At 23.7% G+C, this 21427-nt stretch overlaps 1 protein-coding gene across 2 annotated transcripts in view; it reads left to right on the plus strand.

Moving 5' to 3' along the window:
* Positions 1 to 21427, plus strand: part of LOC114122393 (inositol-trisphosphate 3-kinase A) — a 206944-nt gene that overhangs the window by 22416 nt on the left and 163101 nt on the right. The gene's annotated exons all lie outside the window — the stretch shown is intronic.

A 21427-nucleotide genomic window follows, 5' to 3' on the forward strand; every position in this document is an offset into this window, starting at 1 on the left:
AATTTTATCAACACTAAAAAAAATTTATTAAATATATTAAAATCAGTCTAAATATTTTGTAAATTTAATTGTATAATTAATTAGGCATGTAATTTAATTATTTTTTTGTTTTTTAATTTTATTAAGAATAAATTATGAGCAAGTTGGTATTATTTTTTCTAAGATTTCAAACAAAAAAAGGTACCAATTTTTAAACTTTTGTTGGAACACTTAATAAAACATTTTTTATTAATTTTTGCAAGCTTTTTACATGCATTCAAAAATATTACTATACATAAATAAAAACTAATCTAAAAAAGTCTAAAATTTAAAATATTTAGAGAAAATAAAACAAAAATATTAAGATGACTTTGATTTTTTTCGAAAACTGGTTTACTATAAATTCCCATGTTATTGGATATATTTAAAAATACTGGAAATTGTTACTTATGAAATTCCATCAAGATCCAATTTTCTATCAAAATTCATACTAGACTTGAGGATCGATTTATTTTTTTATACTGTAAATCATTAAATCGTTAAACCGTGTATATAAACAAATAATATATACTTGTAAAACCTATATATACATCCATCACTTCGATCAGATTTTAAAATGAAAGAACTATAATATAGGTTCAATTTTAAATATATTAGTTTCATAATATACATTATGAACGTAAAATTCATAAGTATTAAATAATATTTATTGAAGTATGAGAATAATGAATAGAGAAAATTAAGACAACTACAGAGTATCCTTATATTATATTATGAATTATATTAGATTTTTAATATTAAGTTTACAATTGAGGTAGTATTTATTTATAATATTATATTAAATATTAATAAAATGATGAATAATGTATACGCTGAAGTTCTAATTTAAATATATTTTTTTAAATCTCCAATGAGATTTAATATATTGTTGAAACAATCGTATTTCAAAAATCAGGTGTCTAAATATTAAACATTTAATTATATATGTATAAATAAATAAGTTTATTCGTAAATAAGGAACTTACGGACTAACGTCAGTGAATCTGATATTCAGTATACGAGTATTGTATGGAATTTGTCCGGGAATTCGGAAACTGCATAAACATATATTTTTGAAACTAACAAATAGTTAAGAAATATGATATGATATAGTTCTATCATGCAAAACAGTCGTGTTTGTGAATGAAATTGTTTTAATGCACATTATTTTATGTCGAGCTTAAGAACCTTATCGTTTTTATTCGCACTATAACCATAGGATAAAGTGAGTGATTACTTAAAAGTTATTTGTTTATGATAATTCATCAATTAACATATTAATAAGAAGCTTATTTAAAAAATATCCAGTAGTTTTGATACCATTTAAACCATTTAAGTTGATATCTACGAGTATTTAACTCATATTTTAGTATTTTCTATAAATAAATACGTACATAATAATGTATAAGTATATGCACAATGCACATACATAGTAAGTACCTACTTATATATGAAATGAAATTAAAGAATTATTACTTTCGAATAAGTACAACTAATGACTTAAGTATAAATTCTACTCTATTATTTTATTTTAATGTAATAGTAAATTAAAGATAGTAACATACATTTAATTCAGTTTTAAATATTAGAAATGAATTATCTATTGATTTGGTTAAGAGGTATATTATAGGCATATCGATTGAGAAATCTATACCAATAACACTTTGTGATATTTATTTACATAGATAGTTATTTTTCAACATATTATTTGCATTATTGCATTTAAACAATTTATTATTTAAAGCAACATAATGACCATGATTATAATATAGTATTATCCGATCAGTCAGTGACGTTCACCCATACGTGCATATACCTATATGTTTGCAATGTATACGCACCTTGCCAATACATTACACTATTATGGTTATTTTTTTTTAATAATATAAACATTGCAATCAAAATTATATATTTATTTTTATCGACGTGTTTAAATGTTTAATGATCGTTTAATAATATATAATATTTCTCTTATAGACATTGCATTTAATTTTTATATTATTTTAAATAAATTATCCAATTATTTATAGGTAGGTATATGAACATTTAGTAACTCACTTCTATAACGTCTTTAATTTTTTGTTTCATTAGTATATTTAAATGATATTTGATATTGATTGCATTACAAACTTGTTTAACTTTGTGACCTGGGATATTAGTTTTAATATTCGTAAATATTTGTTTGTTTTGGGTAAACGGAAAGTTGAAAATTGGTTTATCGACATTTTTATATGATATATTTAAAAAAACAGTAAAATATTCATTTTTAGTATCAAGTATCAGTCTATTTATGTATCTACATTTTAGTCATAAATTATATAGTTGATGACATAAACTTCTAGTGTCTAACGTTGTTATAATATTTGTTTTTAAACAAATAAATACCTAGACATAATTAGAAGCTTATCGCATTAAGATCATTAGTCACATATCAATATCAAAAATTAAATTTTTATTTATATTTTAAATTAATAGAAATTAAAATGACTTAATCATGATTTATATGCTGAAAAATCATTTTCTTGTTACTGTACACTGTACAGTCTAAAATGTTTTATAATAACGTTTCACTCCAAAGGATTTTTTAACAAAATAATTTACCAAATAAAAGGTAATATTATTGCATTTTGATAAAATAATTAATTTATGATTATGTAATTAAAATAACAATAATTTAAAAATCATTAAATAAATCATGTTGATTAATTATAACTATGGCAATTTCATGTTTCATTGTTTAATTACATTTAAAAATGAGTAAATTTGTGTTTTATATGCTTATATAATTGAACGAATTATACCTACACATCAAAGAATATTAAGCATATTTCGTTTTTATAAAAACGCATTGTTGTTAAATAAGTGTACTCAGCTGTGTTTTAGTTAGACGACCCCTTATACAAATTGTTTAATTTGCTTAGTAGGTATTAAATACCTGGTATTTACCGGTAAAAATTATCGTGGTATGAAAATTAATTCCGACACTAGTCTAAAAATGAAGTTATTATATTACATTCTGTTCCGTATTAAATAATAATACATAATACGTACCTGCTAGTTAAAATTAATCGTCAGGTCACATAATACATAGGTAGTTAGTAAAATTACAGTGACCAATTTAAACTAGGTTTATAAAAGTTGTTTCATTAATAATATTTTGACAGGTTTTTTTATGTACTTAATTTCAACGAATACTTTTATTGCATTTAATTTAAATTTTTTTTTTTTAAATTTGTTGAATATTCCAGTGTTTTAAAATAGTTGTAGGTTATCAGAATTCAGACAAGAACTACCAAAATCAATATTATCAGGTGTTCAAAAATAATTAAATTAAAAAAAACAGTATACCTGTTGGAATATAATGCAATTAATATGTAACATTTAGAAGATTATGTTTGTATAATGTATACTATATAGGTAACGTACATAATATACAGTATACACAATCGATTATCATAATGATATTTGTTCAGATTATTAAATATAATTAATAAATTTTTTTAAATTTTCAAAACGAGAATAATAATTTAAAATACAAACAAGTTTCCCAAATAATACATCGAGAATATTTCCTTACGTTTTTAAATCTTCTTTTAAATCTGGAACATTTTTTGTAGTTAGGCTATTGGTATAATTTTTAATAAAATATATAATTACCATTTTTTATAATAGAACGAACTACTTTCTAACTATACTGTAAAAATTTAAGTTATTTGATGATTTGGTTCTTAGTCATAAAGTGTATTTTAGCATTAAAGTTCTAACCAAAAACCGTAAAGAGAAAATAATTCATCAACCAGACGGATTTTAAATATATATAGTATAATATATATGAATCTATTCGTATACCTATATATATATATATCTCACATGCGCAAACGAATATTTCCTAAAGCTGACATCATGTAGATGATTACTCGGTCGTTTTTCTATGAGTTGTTACATAATGCTTCGGCATTGTATTTAAATGTATAATATACAATATACATAACATAATATATATTTTGTATTATTGTTATTCTGTAATAGTTTTTCACTAGAAGTTAATAAATTAAATACTATTGTCGTTTGAATATATATATGAAGAAGAGCGATTATTATTGACAATTGCAAAAAAAAGTATAGTTATGAATATAGGTTCTAACTATTAAATAATAAATTGAATCCTTAGATCTTATTTTTAAATTATATTTTATACGTGAAAAAATATAAAAGCATGCGAAGGACGCTGCAAGTAACCATTACACAAAGTTTGTCGAAGCGGAATGAAAAAACCGAGGCAACTAAAAACTAGTTTTTTTGGGACGAACAAGACGATATTATTTGTTTTAATCGATTTTACCTAATAGTCGCAGTTAGTTATGTATACACAACCACTTGTTGAATTATCCCGCGGAAACGCGTTTGTCGTATTTTGTTATGATATTATTGTACCTATGGTCGATGTTCAATTCTCCCATCGAGCCTATTTCCCGATTTCGAATCTGTAAGCCATTGACGTCATACTGGCTATGCATTTATATTTATTATTACATATACGTCTGGCGTTACAGGCGTTATTGACCTTGAACATAAACGCAAAACAGTGGCACGGCGAGTTACCTAAAACGAGTTGTCATAGAAATCCATTGAAAAGAGCCTTATGTAAAAATAAATTTTAGCATATATATAAAAATATCGACCTCACTTGTTTTTTTTAAGAAAAATGTCTACGTTAATAAAAATCTATTATTGTCATTAAGTCATGAGTGTGTGACACGTGCTTATACGATAGACTATAAGAACATCGGTTTTGTAATAGTACAATATCATTATTGCGTGTATAATGTATATAATATATTATTCTATTATAATATAATATTAGCTTAATAATGTTATTAGATTATTAGGGGCGTTCGGACAGTAAAGTTTGTATGCTTTGTTATAACAAGAATAAACACAAATAATATAAAACGAATAAAAATATAATTACAAAAGCGTGATTGTTTTTCACCAACATACATACGAAATACAACGTTTGATAACATTTATCAGTTCATTTACAGTTCAATATTTATCTAGTATGTTATTTTATCATTATTATAATTTTTAAATAGTATTTCTTGAGAGGTCTTAAATTTTACTTTAACAATTTTATAACCGAAATGTAAATTCATAAGTCTAATAAAAATCATTAATAATTGTAAGTGTTAATGTATAAGTTCAACACCTGTTAGCATGAATAGGAGAGCCATTATTAGTACTGATTAGATTTCCCAATTACAATTAGCCATACTTAAAAAAAAGCCTAAGTTATTATGTCAAATAAAAATAATATGTTTGCAGAATCTAGACGGTAATGTGAATCGATCTGTAAGTCGATCCTAGTCCCCTATGTTTTCGAATCGATTCCATGAGATGAATCACCCTTACTTTGCCACAATATAATATATAGAGGGCTAACTTTGTACATGTATATGCTGCATGCTGCATGTATATAGAAAGAACAATGAAAACAAAATGGCAACTCATTTAATCTTAACACTAACAAAAAATCTTTTAAGCTATTTATAAAGAGCGAATCACATAATTTCGATAAAATACGATACCTCAAGCAAAAAGAAAAATAAACAATTTCTTTATTTAGTAGTGCGTATCTATTATTTTAAGTTTAAACATTTTGATGAAATAGTTTATGAATTAAAGACACATACAATTATAACAGTACTAAGAATATATCAAATGTATTCAACTGATATTTTTTATTTATTATAGTTTTCATAATTTAAACCAAAAAATTTATAATTAAGTTGAAAGTGTTGTTTATTATTTAATAGAAAACAGTTCTCATATTATATTAATGTTTGTTCTTGTTACTCAGAAGATAGGTATAAGATATAATTGTATAATTATTCGCCATTCATCTATCAATTAGCATGTATAATTGTTAAAAGAGACATCATGACGATATTACATTCTTAAATCACATGAAACTATCATTACTAGAGACACTGAATAAGATACTTTTAATTTAAATTATATTTGAGTATAGATGTAGCTTATAATAATTTATACAATTTTATTGTGTTACAAAGAAAAAAAACCATATAAAAGTTTAGGTATATATACTATGCACAATGCACATGTTTGAACTTGCATATGAAATGTGAATACATTAATACACTATAAATTGATTAGGTACAAGGTTATAATATTATAAATATAATTTCATTATTGATCAGTGAAAACGTATTTTCTCTAGTAATAAATTTAAAATTAAAAACAATTTATGGTGTCTATTGTTATGTCTAAAATACTATTGATTTTTTTACGTCATCACTGTACCGTGTTGAATAAAATGTTTGTACCATAAGGCATTACATTGTGTGAAACTTTCTAATCCAAATTCGGTGAAGTTAAAACATTCCATAGATAATAATATCTTGATTTAAACATATGTACATAGTACAATACAACAAATTACTTTCTAGCTTTTATAATTTTAACATTTCAGAAATTTTATTAATTCATAAGTACTTATATAATCTTTAAAACATAATAAAAATTTAAATTTAAAAATATTCAATTTTGAGTAAATAGTTTAGTTAATTAAAAAAATGTAAGTATTTAACATTTAACTAAAAATAAAGGTAAATTAATTTTATTTGGAATTGTTTAAATTAATTAATGTCACAGTCATGGTAGTTGTTTGTATTGTATTCTGTAAAAATGTCAATAGCTAATAGGTATTCATTGTAATTATATTAGAGCATTATAGAGCTAGCATGTTTAAAATTGTATTCAACTTTTAAACAAAACTACTTGTTGTTTATTGACTTATATTTAAAATAAGTTCAATTTATTACCTACAAGAAATAAACTTGAAAAAGATAAAAATTAAAATAATGTACCTATTTATATTTGATTTTTTTTTTTTATTAAATCTATGATTACAATTTAAACATAAGTAATTTCTATTTGATATATAGTGACGAGAATAAGTTAAATTTAAATTATATACTACAATGATATGATATTATGCTTGATTCAATGGTAGATTATATTTTTATTATGAAATAATAAAAAAATCTATGTAGTAATTCCTAAGATTAAGGCCCCCAATAAATATTGGCAGTTGATACAAATATTGAACTTTGACAATTAAAAATTTCACAGTTTGTTGGACGGAAAAGGTCGTCTTAATTTACTCGAGTTCTTTAAATCTTTGTAGGAAGATATAATAAATTAATGTTGAGACAGCAACAAATAATTCCCTAGTGAGCTAAAAATACAATGAAGAAAGCGTCCATTGACCGATTGCTGATAATTGATGATTCAGTTAAGTACGTGACGTAAAAATAATTGAATACATTCACTCCACGGACTTCTAAATTAGATCTACTAATTTTAAGTACCTACCTTTTCTAACTAATGATTAATAACCAACAAGTGAAAATTGTTTGGTTGTTAAATCATAAAAGCTATTTTTTTTAAGTGTAAATCATTGTAGCTGAGCTATACAAATTTAAGTTTGGCCTTGTAATGTGAATTCAATTGTATTCTATTATTTTTATGTCACAGTGCATATTATACAGACTAACGATATTTAATACCAATATCAATCGTAACAAGTTAAAATGTGTTATATTCCAATTTCTTAAATAAATGTTATCTGAAAATCATAACTGCATTTTAATTTATAATACAATATTATAAACTCAATTGTAATAATTTTTAAGTACCTATAATATGTCTAATAAGTAATAAGAAATTTACAAGAAGGTATATATTATGACCCCGAATTTTTAAATAACATTTTAGTTGACAAAAAGCATTGCCATTTAAGTACAGAGTAAATGCTAGTATTTATTTATAAACAAGTTTGTTACTTTAAGAATTACACATAGATCATAGTTTATTCTATAATAGTTATCCACTATTAAATATCAACTTAATTTAGAAAAAATTTTCGGAAAAATACTTTTTTATATTCAACTTATAATTATCACACATTAGACAAAATAACATTAATTAATTCATTATATTATTATGTACAGTAGGTATGTATTATTATAAGACATATATTTGTGTAATGGTTAATAGAATGTGGGTGGCTATCTATTTTTTTTTCGTTCGTTAAGGTTGTAATAAAAATTATTTGCTATTAAATACTGGTCGTAGTTGGTCTGTGATTACTCTACTGGTTATGACGAAGGCATGCAATGTTTGTTGACCTTTCTTGGAGTACATTATGGTGAATCGTTCTTATGGTGAAAATGTCGTATCGAATAAATAGGCTCTTGTAATCACGTACGTATGGTACGTCACGCGTAGTACCTACGCGAAAGTATTAAAAATATGAGAACTTTGTTGTAACGATGACATGGTATACACAGTTTTATTATTTTATATTTTATTAATACCATTATTACAAGCAAAAATAATATGCTGCTTGCAATTGAATAAACACAATATACCTATAATCATTAATCTCAAAAATTAGATTGCACTATATAGACAATATGCCACGAAATTCACTTTATTCTGTACTTATTAGTTATTATATTATAAACAATATATAGTAGTTTAATAAGTAACAATTACTCAATAAGCAGAATTTTACTTATATTTTATATTTTGTTAACAATTTGGATTAAGGCCAATAATGATTCTTATATTAAAACTTAAAATTGCATTTATACATTTACCTATTACTGGTTATGTTAGACGTTAGTAATATGTATGTAAGATACTGGTTACAACTTACAACAATGCACGTAAATATAGGATGTATTAAAAATAGAATAAGTTTTTGATTAAATTTTATAGAACGATAGAGCATGACAAGAGTACATATTATGAAAGAGAACGAGAGTGATAGAGTGAGAAAAAAAGAAAGTAGATGAATAATGATTTTAGACTTTAGTATTTAGTGTAATAAAATGTTTGCACAATGTATTATGTGCGCGCGCGCGCGTGTGTGTGTGTGTTTACAAAATATATAATAATACAAACTTATTCGTTACTTCAATTTACCTAATAATTGAATTATTATTCATGGGCATTGGACATATTTTATGTTTTATATGGGTTTACCTAAATGAATTCATGCAGAAAAATTTGTATACATTTTATCATATTTTATGTTTTATATATTATAATTCATGTAGAAAATATGTAGTCGTATACATTTGTTAAATTAAACGCATTTCGTATTGTTACACAATATTTATTTTCATATGTTTAATATATAATATTATATATTATTATAGAAATAGTTATAAAAAAGAGCGTTATAATTATTTCCGTCGAATTGATGTTAAATTTGACATCCATATCCATATGCAATATTAACATATTTATATAGCTATCGTGCGATATACTGGTTATTATTATATATAAAACTATAGAAAATTGACTTAATATCGTTTATGTCTATACAAACATCATATTATAACACGTATTATTGATAGAAAACCATATAAAAACGTTAATGTAACTTACGGTTTCACAAATGGGCAAATAACAGTTATTAAATATTAAGTTGTCCCATTAAGATACATGTATACAACCAAATATTAATGTTAATATATACTTTTTTCAAATTTAAAAATGGAATTCCCATTTTGGTATATTATATGTTTTTTTTTTTTTAATGGCATCTAAAATATTTATCTAGAAAACAAACGGAAAGGGTGTTTATAAGAAGCGTTATTATACTATAAACGTCGACTAAATAGCTAAACTTGTGAGTTGTGGCTACCGCTTTAAAGTGTTTATAAGGCTTTTGGTGTTAAACAAGTAAATTATTAAATGCTTTAAAACTGATTTTGAACCAACTTTACAAAAAATAGTGAATATAAAAAAATATATTTTTGTTCTGGCATTAGGATGACTTATGATAGTGATATATTTAATTTAAATATTTAAAAAACAATTAAATTACCTGTATGTAAAATAAATATAAAAATAAAAGACTATCAAACAGGTAGGTAATTGTTAAAAATCGTTTCAATAAAAAACATTTTATCTCGACAATATTTTAGCATATAACTGTAAATATATTATCGATACAAAAAATATTATATTCTAATAGGTTAGAATAATTCTATTTATCGTTAGATTGATCAATGATAATATAATTTACATCGTCAATTATTATAAGTAAAATTGTAAAAGTATACTCAAAATGTACATATTATAATATCGTTTAGCACATAATATTATATTATACAAATAAAATTTTTGTAATGAAAAACACCGTTATCAAAAAATGATTTTGTTATAGCAAGTTTATACTTGAATATAAAAAAAAACTTATAGCAATCATTGACCAATTAAAAATTCGAAATCTCGATTAAATGTAAAATATGTTATTACTTATTTCCTCATTTTTTTTTTTTTTTTTTTTGACAAAACAAATTATACTGCACTATTGTAGAATAAATACCAGACGAGATTTTTTCACTTTTAATGCAATTTCAGCCACGCCCAATAGTAGATATATAATAATATAATACGTCATATTGTTATTATATTAAAGGTATTAATAGTCGGCCTAATTATTCCATTGGTGTTTCAATAAATTATCGTATGACTTATGAAGAGATATTATATATTATGTATAATGTATACATAATGATCTATTGATGAACTTATATTCGTTATTTTTAAATTAAAATTTTTTTGAAAATAATATTTTTACGAAATTACTTTGTAATAATTTACAATTCTATACGCTTTTAATTTTTAATTTTTTGAGTAACAATATGCATTTTTTCTTTCATACTCCAAAGCAGAATATTTTCGAAGTTGGTATTTTATTTTGATACATAAAAATTTAATTTCGAACGAGTATTACAAATATGAAATAGTTATAAGTGCTATCCGACTTCATCTAAATGCACAACAAATTAATTATAATTAATGAATTACTCGTTAGATATTTTATATTTATGTATCGTTATACTTAGAAAAGTATTCTATTTTGGAGTATAAAATTCGATGTGTATATTGTCGTTTAAAAAATAAAAACTTTAAAATGATAACAATGAAAAATTTAAATTGTTTTATTCAATGTCATCAAATTATATTAAACAAATATTATCAAAATAATTAAGACTTCAAAATAATGAATGTAAATACTTAAAAAAATTAATCACCTTATATATTATATAACTTATAAAAGACTGAAAACTAAACAGCCTCACACTAGTGATTTTTCACCGTCTTCCACTGTTTAAACGTGACGTGAGAAAAAAAATATTGTGAACGTACGTCACGTGCGCTCTACCGGTCAACTATTTAGCTATGGCAGCGACCAATAAGGGTTTTCTTTATTCCATCATCAGTATAAAATTAATATATTGTGCTTTTACCCTAAATTTTTCTTAAGTAATACCGTTAGGTCTGAGCATACATATTCTGTATATATATATAAAGTTAATTTAATGTAGGTAGTATCATTATAACCGACACTTAAGCATACAGTATAGGTACAACAGTACAATATCTATACACCTATACATATAATAATATAATGTGTAACAGAGTTGCATCATTGAAACAGTGAGAGTGTACAACGACGACAACGACTGCACTAACGTGTTCACGTACGGTAAAAATTTGTCGGTCTCGCGCACGCGTAATTTATGTGGCACACATAAATCCAACTTACATTCGAAGAGTTGACCGGCGACGTCTACTATAGTATAGTAATAATAATAATCAGGCGTAAAAGGAACGCGCGAAAACTCGAATATATATACATATAACTATAATATTGGTGACTGGTATAATATTATATTATTTGTACATAGTACGTACAACATTATTATAGTTATATATTTATATATAATATACACTTATTCTAACAAACTCCCTTCCACACTGGATAAGTTTTATTTTTTTATCCTGTTTCGCCTTCTTGTACTATTAACTGACCGCAGTATTATTGTTCTCTCTCTTTCTCTCTCCATCTTTCTTACTCTCTCACTCTCACTCTCACTCTCACTGTTTCTGTGATTTTATAACTTTTGTTCAGCTGGACTTTTGGAAAATGAATAGTTTTGTCAAAGAAGCCCGGTGCCGAGTTTCCAAATTGTCTACAGTTTATAAATATTTTAAATCATAGTTTTCTTATTGATTATAATATCTTTCCACTTATCTAGCTACTGTTCAAAACATTTTAGGTAGAAAAGTTGGTATGATATATTAAAATTAAAAAAAAACTGACTTCATAGGAAAAACTCTCAAGCTAATGTCAAAATTCAATAACTTTTTTTTTATCCGAAGAAAAAAATATTTTATACAATCTGAATTGAACTCCAATTTTTATTTAATTAATAATGATAAAAATAATTATTAAAAAAAAAAAAAAAAAAAAAATTAAAATTGTTTTTTTTAAACATATTAGAAAGTTTGATTATAAAATATTGAAAAACTGAGTTCAATTCGAGGTGTAGAATATATTTTTCCATTAATTAAGTATACAATTTGGTTGATTCTATTGGACAAGTTCATTATTCCTTGAATGTATTTTTGAGGACAAAATGACAGTAGCACTGTGTACTTAATACGTATGTAACCATTTGTGTGTATATGAGATAAGAACCCTAAAACTTCTATAATATTACAGAAGTCTTATTCTTATTACTTTTTTTCTTACAACAGTAAACTTACTCTTGAATACATATTGTATTGTTTTGCGAGTGATTAATTTTTGAATATCCAAATTATATTTAAATTAATTATTCCGATTCGTTGATCGTTTTGCGTATTGTGTATACAGATTAAATTTTGTTTCTCATTGATTTTGTATTTTTTAGTAGAATTAAATAGTCGAGTTTTCAAATAAATGTTTTATCATTTTTTTTTTCATTTATCCAATCTAGAATTTAAATATTAATTAAACATCAAATAAAACGTTTTTTTATGAAAACCATTAAGTGTAATAATATAATGGTTTAAAAATATAATTTTTTTGTGGGCAAAAAGTAGTTCCTGAATATTTTTAAACCATAAAAACAAACTAACTTTTGCCCACGTGAGATTTATGTAACTAATATAACTATTATATATATAATTAATATATTTATAAACTGCATATTTCACAGTAACAGTACTACGTATTTATACCGTTTTTTCGTACACGGTGTATTTTTTTTCGGGGTTTATGTGTGGTGCGCTCGTAAAAAGAGTTGTTGCCTGCGTGTATTTTTTTAACTGCCCAAAAGCCACCATCGGTTACCGGATGTTTATATTATTATTACCTATTACAGTAAATGTAAGTCTGTCACAAAAATGGAAATTAGTCTATTGTACGTATAGTACATATTATTAAATAGGTATCTCCGAAGAGGTACGTTCTACGGAAAATGGTAATTATTTTTATTTTTGCTACGTTAGCGAATCATAAGTGATGCATGCGATAGTTGGAATATACAAGTGGGCGAGTGTACAAGATTGTTCTTGGAAAAATTATATTGACAAGACAATAATCGTCAATATAGTTATTATTATAAGCGCGAATATCGTCAATAATAATGATTAATAAATTATTATTACCGTATTAGTAATATTGTTATAGAACGTGTTTCGATACAAATCGCAAATATTACGATAAATTAATTATGCCAAAATATACATTCGAAGTTTCGAACATTAAAAAAAAATGTAAAACATGCGTTGTAATAGTTTTTCTAGTAATAATAATGAATTTTAAGTATTATAATATCAATAAAGTCAAAAGGTATTAAGCAATATATACACATGTTATTGGATATCATGAAATAGTGTATTTATGTGTATAATCTTTATTATGATACATGTATTACTGGATCACCGGCGGATTTGTTTTTATAGCGTTGGCTATTAGCGACTATACCCATATAAGTACACTAAAAGGGAATATTTAATTTCGTTCAAATCCTTAAAGCATAAATGTGAAGTGAGAAAAATAATTTTAATTTTTCATTATTAATATAGGATCATCATTTTGTTTTAAATGTTAATAATTAAAATATATTATTCTGAACCTATGCATTATAATATGTTATGTAGGATAATATTGCATGTATCAAGTAATTTCGTTAATTGAATTTTTTTTTTTTTTTTTAATAAAAGCGTTCCGCGAATAAAAATATTTATACCTCTATCTGTACTTTGTTATCGACAGTTGTTCGACGTGGCATTATACACTATGTAATACAATATATTATTATAAATAAAATATTATAATATAATAGTATATTCTAAAATCTGGGTAGCTTAAAATAAAATTTAAAAAAAAGTATATGTTAACTTATAGCTACCTACAGTGTAATCGATAACTACATTTAAATACGATAGACATCTATTTTTTTTTAAATAAAAATGTAATAATTATATTGGTAGATTACCGCTCTTTTGTACATTAGATATCGAACGAGCCACTATATGAGTGTGTTATAAATTTGAATTAAATAATGTATCATCATTGTGTATAAAAAATGAGCGAAAACAGTCTGACAGCCTTTACTACAAAGTATATTTTTTAATTTTTATTGTATATTTTTTAGTATAACATCTATTAAAATAATTCATTTTTAATTTAATGTAATATAAGGTTCTATCTTAGTTCTTCAACCTTTATACAAAAATAGAATTTCCAAATAAATTTTTCATAAGTATTAAAGCTCAAATTTTTACGACATTCGATATTCACCCTTAAAATATTAATGAGTTGGTTACCTATGCATAGTTTTAAGTTTTTCGTAAACAAAATTTTTCTATAAACATATATTTTCATCGTTTTAATTTTTTAATTGTTTTATTTTTTTAATGGTGGTATAGATTTTAATTTCTTATTTCAAAATATCATATTTTTTGTAGTACATCAACGAATAAACAAATTTTGATTCAGAAGTTTATGAGTTATAAGTATATAAATATTAAAATATACACGAAAAGTGATACATAAGTACCCCACATAATATTAGTCCACTACTCCGCTCACCTGATTTTAAAAACTTAACTTATAAGTTATTATTTATTAGTAATAACTAATAAGTAATAACTTACCTGTCCAAAATTCGATTTTATAGATATTTAGTAAAAAATTTTTTTTTTTTAAATTATTGTTTTAAATAACTAAATTTATTTTCAAAAACGTTATAGTGTTTTCTGAAATAATTAATTGTGTCTTCTATGTTAAATGGATCACTTCGTAACGTTTGTTGCCCATAGGCTACAAACTGCTGCTTATAAGTGGCCTACTCGTAAATCCGGCTCTATCTATAAACTACTGCACCTAGCTTTATAACGTGCAATAATACCTAATAATATAATATAATATCATTTGACCGACTGTAGAGCTAATATCCAGCAGCCGCGTGTGATTATAATATTATTAAGGATATTAGGTATTACAAATTTGCAACTTTAATTTGCCGCTGAACACACGCTGGTCCTGTCTAAAATGATTTTAAACAATAATAAAATAATAGTGTCGTAATTGAAAAAACTAGTTTTACTGTTTTTTTTTCACCAGGACTATATTACAGATATTTGTTAACAAAACCTGTTGTTAATTATTATATTGTTGGACGACTGCTGTCCTACAGTTTAATATAATACCATTATATCCAAAGTTTGAAAATTAAAAAATGATAATATTCTGCAATAAATTTACATTAAATGTTACACCTTTTTGGATACGTTGAATTTTTCATCAAGTTGACCGACAAAATTAAAAGTTGGATAATATGTTAAAAATAATAATTTTCTTTATAAAATCAATTATTATCACTGTACTGAATGTGATATAGAATAAATAAAAGTATTAAGCCTATAGAATTATTGTTATTATTCCGTTTATCTGAAATATAAATAATAATAATCTGTAATTTAACTGTTATGATTTATATTATTATATTTAAATAATAACTGTTCATTATGCGAATGACAGTCGATTTTACTAACACGTCGTACTTTGACTTAAAACTTAAAATATGAAAACATAATTTTTTATAACGACGATAATAACAATAAATTACGAGTTGAATAAAAAAAAAAAAAAAAACAAAAAAATGATTAAGTATACAGTATTGACGGTATTATTGTATGACGTTGATAAGATAGTTTAATCTTGAATTTTATAATAGTAGCAGGGTATCTACCAACAAAAATATTATGTTTATTTAAACGGATTTCAAATGTAGTTGTTGATTTTCAAGCTGACGAAAGAAAAGTAAACAATATATTTTCTCTTTATACTATTGAAAAAGTTAAAAAAATACATTCATTGAAATTAAATGCATAAAAATATTAAATAATAGTTTTTAAAAATTCACGACTTCTTAAGCGAACAACCGTAGTAAAAACTTAACGCACATTAAACAAACAAATATTGTCTTCCATATTTTATAAAGCACCTGTAATAATTGTATTATATTTTTCAAACGTCAAATAGGTACCAACATACCTATTTCGTTATACGTATACGATGCCATATATTTATATTTGTTAGAATATCAGAACCTTAATTATTGAATATGATGACGTGATATTAAAAACAAAAAGTAAATCATTGCATTACAACCATGAACGTTTTTGAAATCTTAGTAAACGGTTTTAAAAGTAAATCTTGATTATATAAATTATGAAATTTTAAACATTGAATTATGTTCTTTAAATGTATTACATTTATTAAATTGGCCCATTAATGGAAAAAAAAATAGGTAGGCAATTAGTACCTATAACAGTTCAATTTGGCTGAAATTGGAATACGTTTTGACCATTAAGTAATTCCATAATAATAATAATAATAATAAACTCTCGTGTCCCAAAAACTTTTGTCTCTTATAAATTGTCATTAGATGTATTCGAACTCTTTTAAACCCTGTTAAAATTTTCAACTTAGATGAATTTCTATTTTCATTTTTAGTTAAACACATTTATGTATTAAATATTACATCAATAATTGTTATACTGAGTGATATACAACTTAAAATTTTTATAATTTATTGTTTATAAATGATAATTTATGCTTCGATGTGTTTGATTAATGTTTGCTATCATGATATTGATGCTTAAAACTTATGTGAGTTGTATTATTCGTATATAATATTAATTAAATATTTTTTATACATTAAAAAGTATAAAATATGTAATTAGGTAATTATGTTTATCTATTGGTACTTAGTAACGACGTCCAGCGTTCTATATTTTGTTATTGCATGAGATAATGTTAAATATTAATTGTTTAATAATTAAAATATAAACAATTTTCTTATGTTTGACTACAATTTATAGTTTCTGAGTATAATTGAAATTGTAATAGCTGCTACTTTTTCCACGAGATAGAGCTATGCATTTTGTTGGTTAATAATAATAATATTTCAAACGATTTCACAGTGCCCGAACTATTAAAGGATAGGCATTACATGTAACTTTTATGTCGTACTTATTATCTTGAAAGTTATTCAATGGCGTTTAACGGTTTTTTTGTTTTTTAATACATTTCAGATTACTATTATAATTTTAAGGTTTGGTTATTTAAGGTTTTACTGATCGTTATTGAATATTTTTTGATAAATTTAATTATAGTAATTTGTTCATACGTCTATCTTAGAATATGATAATATATTAATATATTATAACGTTGTTGGTGTAAATTTATGAGTTATTTCGTGGTCCTTATTATTTTCTTAAAATTGGTCTAAAAAAATCTACATTTAACTAATCTCTGAGTATTAATCACGCAAGAATTATTACATTAAACTTAATCTAACAAAAATATTACAAGAATTTCCATATTATGATTATTATAATCCTTTTTGATTTTATCTAATGAAAATACGCGCAGATTCGTGTCTTACATATATTTCATAGTCACGTATAACAGATCGCAGTTATAATTATTTACATAATTTATTGTTGATTAATCAAACTTAAAGATTTTTATCCTATGTATGAAGCATTTTATTTACTAAAACTATTTTGTTATTTGGATATTTTTAGTTTAAACTTTAAATTTCATATAGGTATTGTTAAAATAGTTCACTTTATTCAAAATAAGTGCAATAAAAAGGGTATTGATCAAAGTGTATATATTCATTTGTTATGATATTAGTAAAAATATAATTTTAATATTAATAATCATTTTATTCACACGCATTTAACAGAATATGAAAGCATCTAATGTGTTATATCAGTTGAGGATTTATGGGTTTTATTTTAAGGCCATACAATTATTGGTTTTTACTTAAACCAACTTAAAAAAAATCAATAAATAATAAAATGAGATAACAATTTGGACATTTTTGTTTATAAGAATCTCAGTTCTATTTCAAAAACTCAAAAAATAAGTATCTTACTTTAAAAAGATCAGTTTGTAAAATTATATATATTATTTTATTTACACATGTTTTGTATACTATATGAATATTTTACAAAAATGTGATTGAATTTGTTTATTCAAATAGTTGTTGTTATGCTCTTAAATAATTTTTGGAACAGTTATTGTTTAGTTAATATTCAAATGAAAATTGTAATCAATTAATATAAAAATAAATCATTTATACATAATCAATTTCCAAATAGCCGTTATCTAATATACCTACATTAGCTAAATCGCAGGAATAATCGTTAAATTAATACCCTCTATTCTGAATTTAATTTAAATAATAAAAATATATCAAAATTATTTTTATGTTATCTGTGTTTAGTAAACGTTCTGAAATCTAAGATGGAATTTATTGTGACGTATTATAAAGCATACTGATGTTGAAGTAGTACCTAATACATATTTTAGCTTAAGAATTATTTCCATAAATTAAAAAAAAAATGTATTATTTTAAACAACGAATATTCGTTGGTAGATTATTAAGCCATTATACTAACTGTACTTTTATATTTTAAATGTAATAAATATTTTATTTACCTATTTGATTAATTTTAATATGATTTGTGAACGTATTAAAAGTGTGTCGGACGCGAATATCTTTAGAAAATCGCTTTAATCAAATGTGAATAAAAACGAAATGAACAAGTGTTTTATGACGTCTTACACTTTAATAAATTTAAAATTACAATCAAGCTTAAAATAATACAATTTTATTTAGAGTTTAGACATGATGAACTGATAGAAACTATGGGTTGTATAATTCTATGGTAAAATAGCATACGTGCACATTTATTTACGTACTTAAATTGACTAAGTCGTAACAACATATTAAATTACGCGTTAACGTAGTATAATTAACTATCTATTCATGTAATCATATTAGTAATTTTATCAGTAATTTTGATCTTGCATTCCTTATTGGTAAGGTTAGCGTTTAAACTTAAGAACATAAAATTACATTGTTATTTTATGACGATCTGTGTTATATGAGTTTAATCTATTTTATTAGTTGTATAATAAATTTTCAAATGATGAAATTATAATAAAACTGTTAGTTTTATTATATAATATGACTTTTTATACTTACGCGAAAAGACTGCCATAAGTATATAGTATATACTTGTGCGTACATATCCCATTTTATTAATTATTACATACAAACATCTAAACGAATACAAATTCAAAATTCTTATAGAATCTATATATTATACACCGTAACTATATATGTGTGCGTTAAGGTATGAAATGGTGTTATTTTATTAAATATCTAACTATAAACCATAATATATATAAATACATAGCTTTTATTTAAGGGGAAATAATTAGGCAATTTATAATCTCCTCGTTACCACTCAGGATCTATGAATCTAGTGGGCGTAGACCGTTTGGGCGAATCGATCCAAAATATAGCATGTTTGGGTGAATAACTATATACTGTTTGGGCGAGGGTTAGCTAACTAAAACTACCGTTTGAGCGAATAGATATTATATACCATTTGGGCGAGAATTATTCAATTAACAATACCGTTTGAGCGTAATGAAAATTCTCATAATATACTGTCAACAATTAATTAAAAAACATTATATAAAATATAAATAATTGGTCAAAAATTATATACTTAAAATATAAAAAGTTAATAATAAGTCAAAAATCATATAAAATACAAGGAATCTACAGCCAAAAATTATATAAAACATAAATAATTAATAATAAGTCAACAATTATAAAAAAAATTATGTATAATATAATTATAGTACAGTTTAAGAGTAATTTATAATTATAATTTTATTTATAATTGATAATATTGATTAATAACGATTAGCAATAAAATTATCAGTATCTGTCGACTGTCACCCGGTTTTTACCTCGCACAGCAAAAAAAAATTCCACTCACCCAAACAGTACAAATGATAGTCGCCCAAACGGACTATTATTTTGTTGGTAAAAATTATTAGGTATCTTTGCCTTAACGACCACCGCCTAATCTAGTACTAGTTGTTAGTGATAAATGTTTATTAGTGTTAATGTGGTTCAATATGGGTATAGACGAATGTCAATCTTGTATGCACTTGCACAATGCACATGTCAATAATATAATATAATATTTACTATACTATAACCTTATAGCTCGCCTTTTTTTTATAATCATATTCTCATTTTGAAATCGTCAATTTTTTTTATGCAATTTTTTGTCATATTTCTATATCCTAAATGTATGTGATAAATATTTTAAATATATAATTTAGTGTACTTTCGATTATACGCTTAGCGGATTATCCGTAGTCTTCCGCTAAATGATCTGCATACATACATGTAAACAAAAATTATAAAAATAATTATACAATTTAAAATATTTTCGTAATATTGTATAATTACTTTTTTTTAAATATAGTAATTCATACGTATATAATATAATTATAAAATTTCCGTTTGAATTTAAATTTTGAGGATTATCCACGGATCCTAGCATTCGTTGATTTAAGCCACCCTATTCAGCGAATAATCAAGAGTACACTGTATTTTATTATTGAGTTTGATCAACATTTTAAACCGATATCTTAAATATATCGGTAATGTCGATATTATCGATGTTGATATTGTTATTCGGTATTTTTTAATATTATATTTTATACATAGATATATTTAAATAATATTAGTTATTATGAAATACACAAAAAAACCACATCTTCATTTATGAAGCTTCATTATTTTTATATTTGTTTTACTATTATTAATTATTACAATAAAACAGCAGGTATTATTTAAAAACTGATATTAGTTATTATTTAGATAATATATATTATAGAATCATGTTATCTGAAAACCTATGTAAAAATCATATGCATATTTTATAAAGTTTTATTTTAGAACAAATTTAAAAATCATAGATTCTAATTCATTATTAGTTAAAAAAAATAAAATAATAATTAATTGGATGTAGAATGGACGAAATATAAAATTTTAAATATTGTAGTGTAGCTTAAATCTATTTTCTTACATAATATATCAATACGTTACTATTTATAAACATTGTATTATACTAT

The sequence above is a fragment of the Aphis gossypii genome, chromosome 1, assembly GCF_020184175.1.
Source record: "Aphis gossypii isolate Hap1 chromosome 1, ASM2018417v2, whole genome shotgun sequence".
Lineage (NCBI taxonomy): Eukaryota > Metazoa > Arthropoda > Insecta > Hemiptera > Aphididae > Aphis > Aphis gossypii.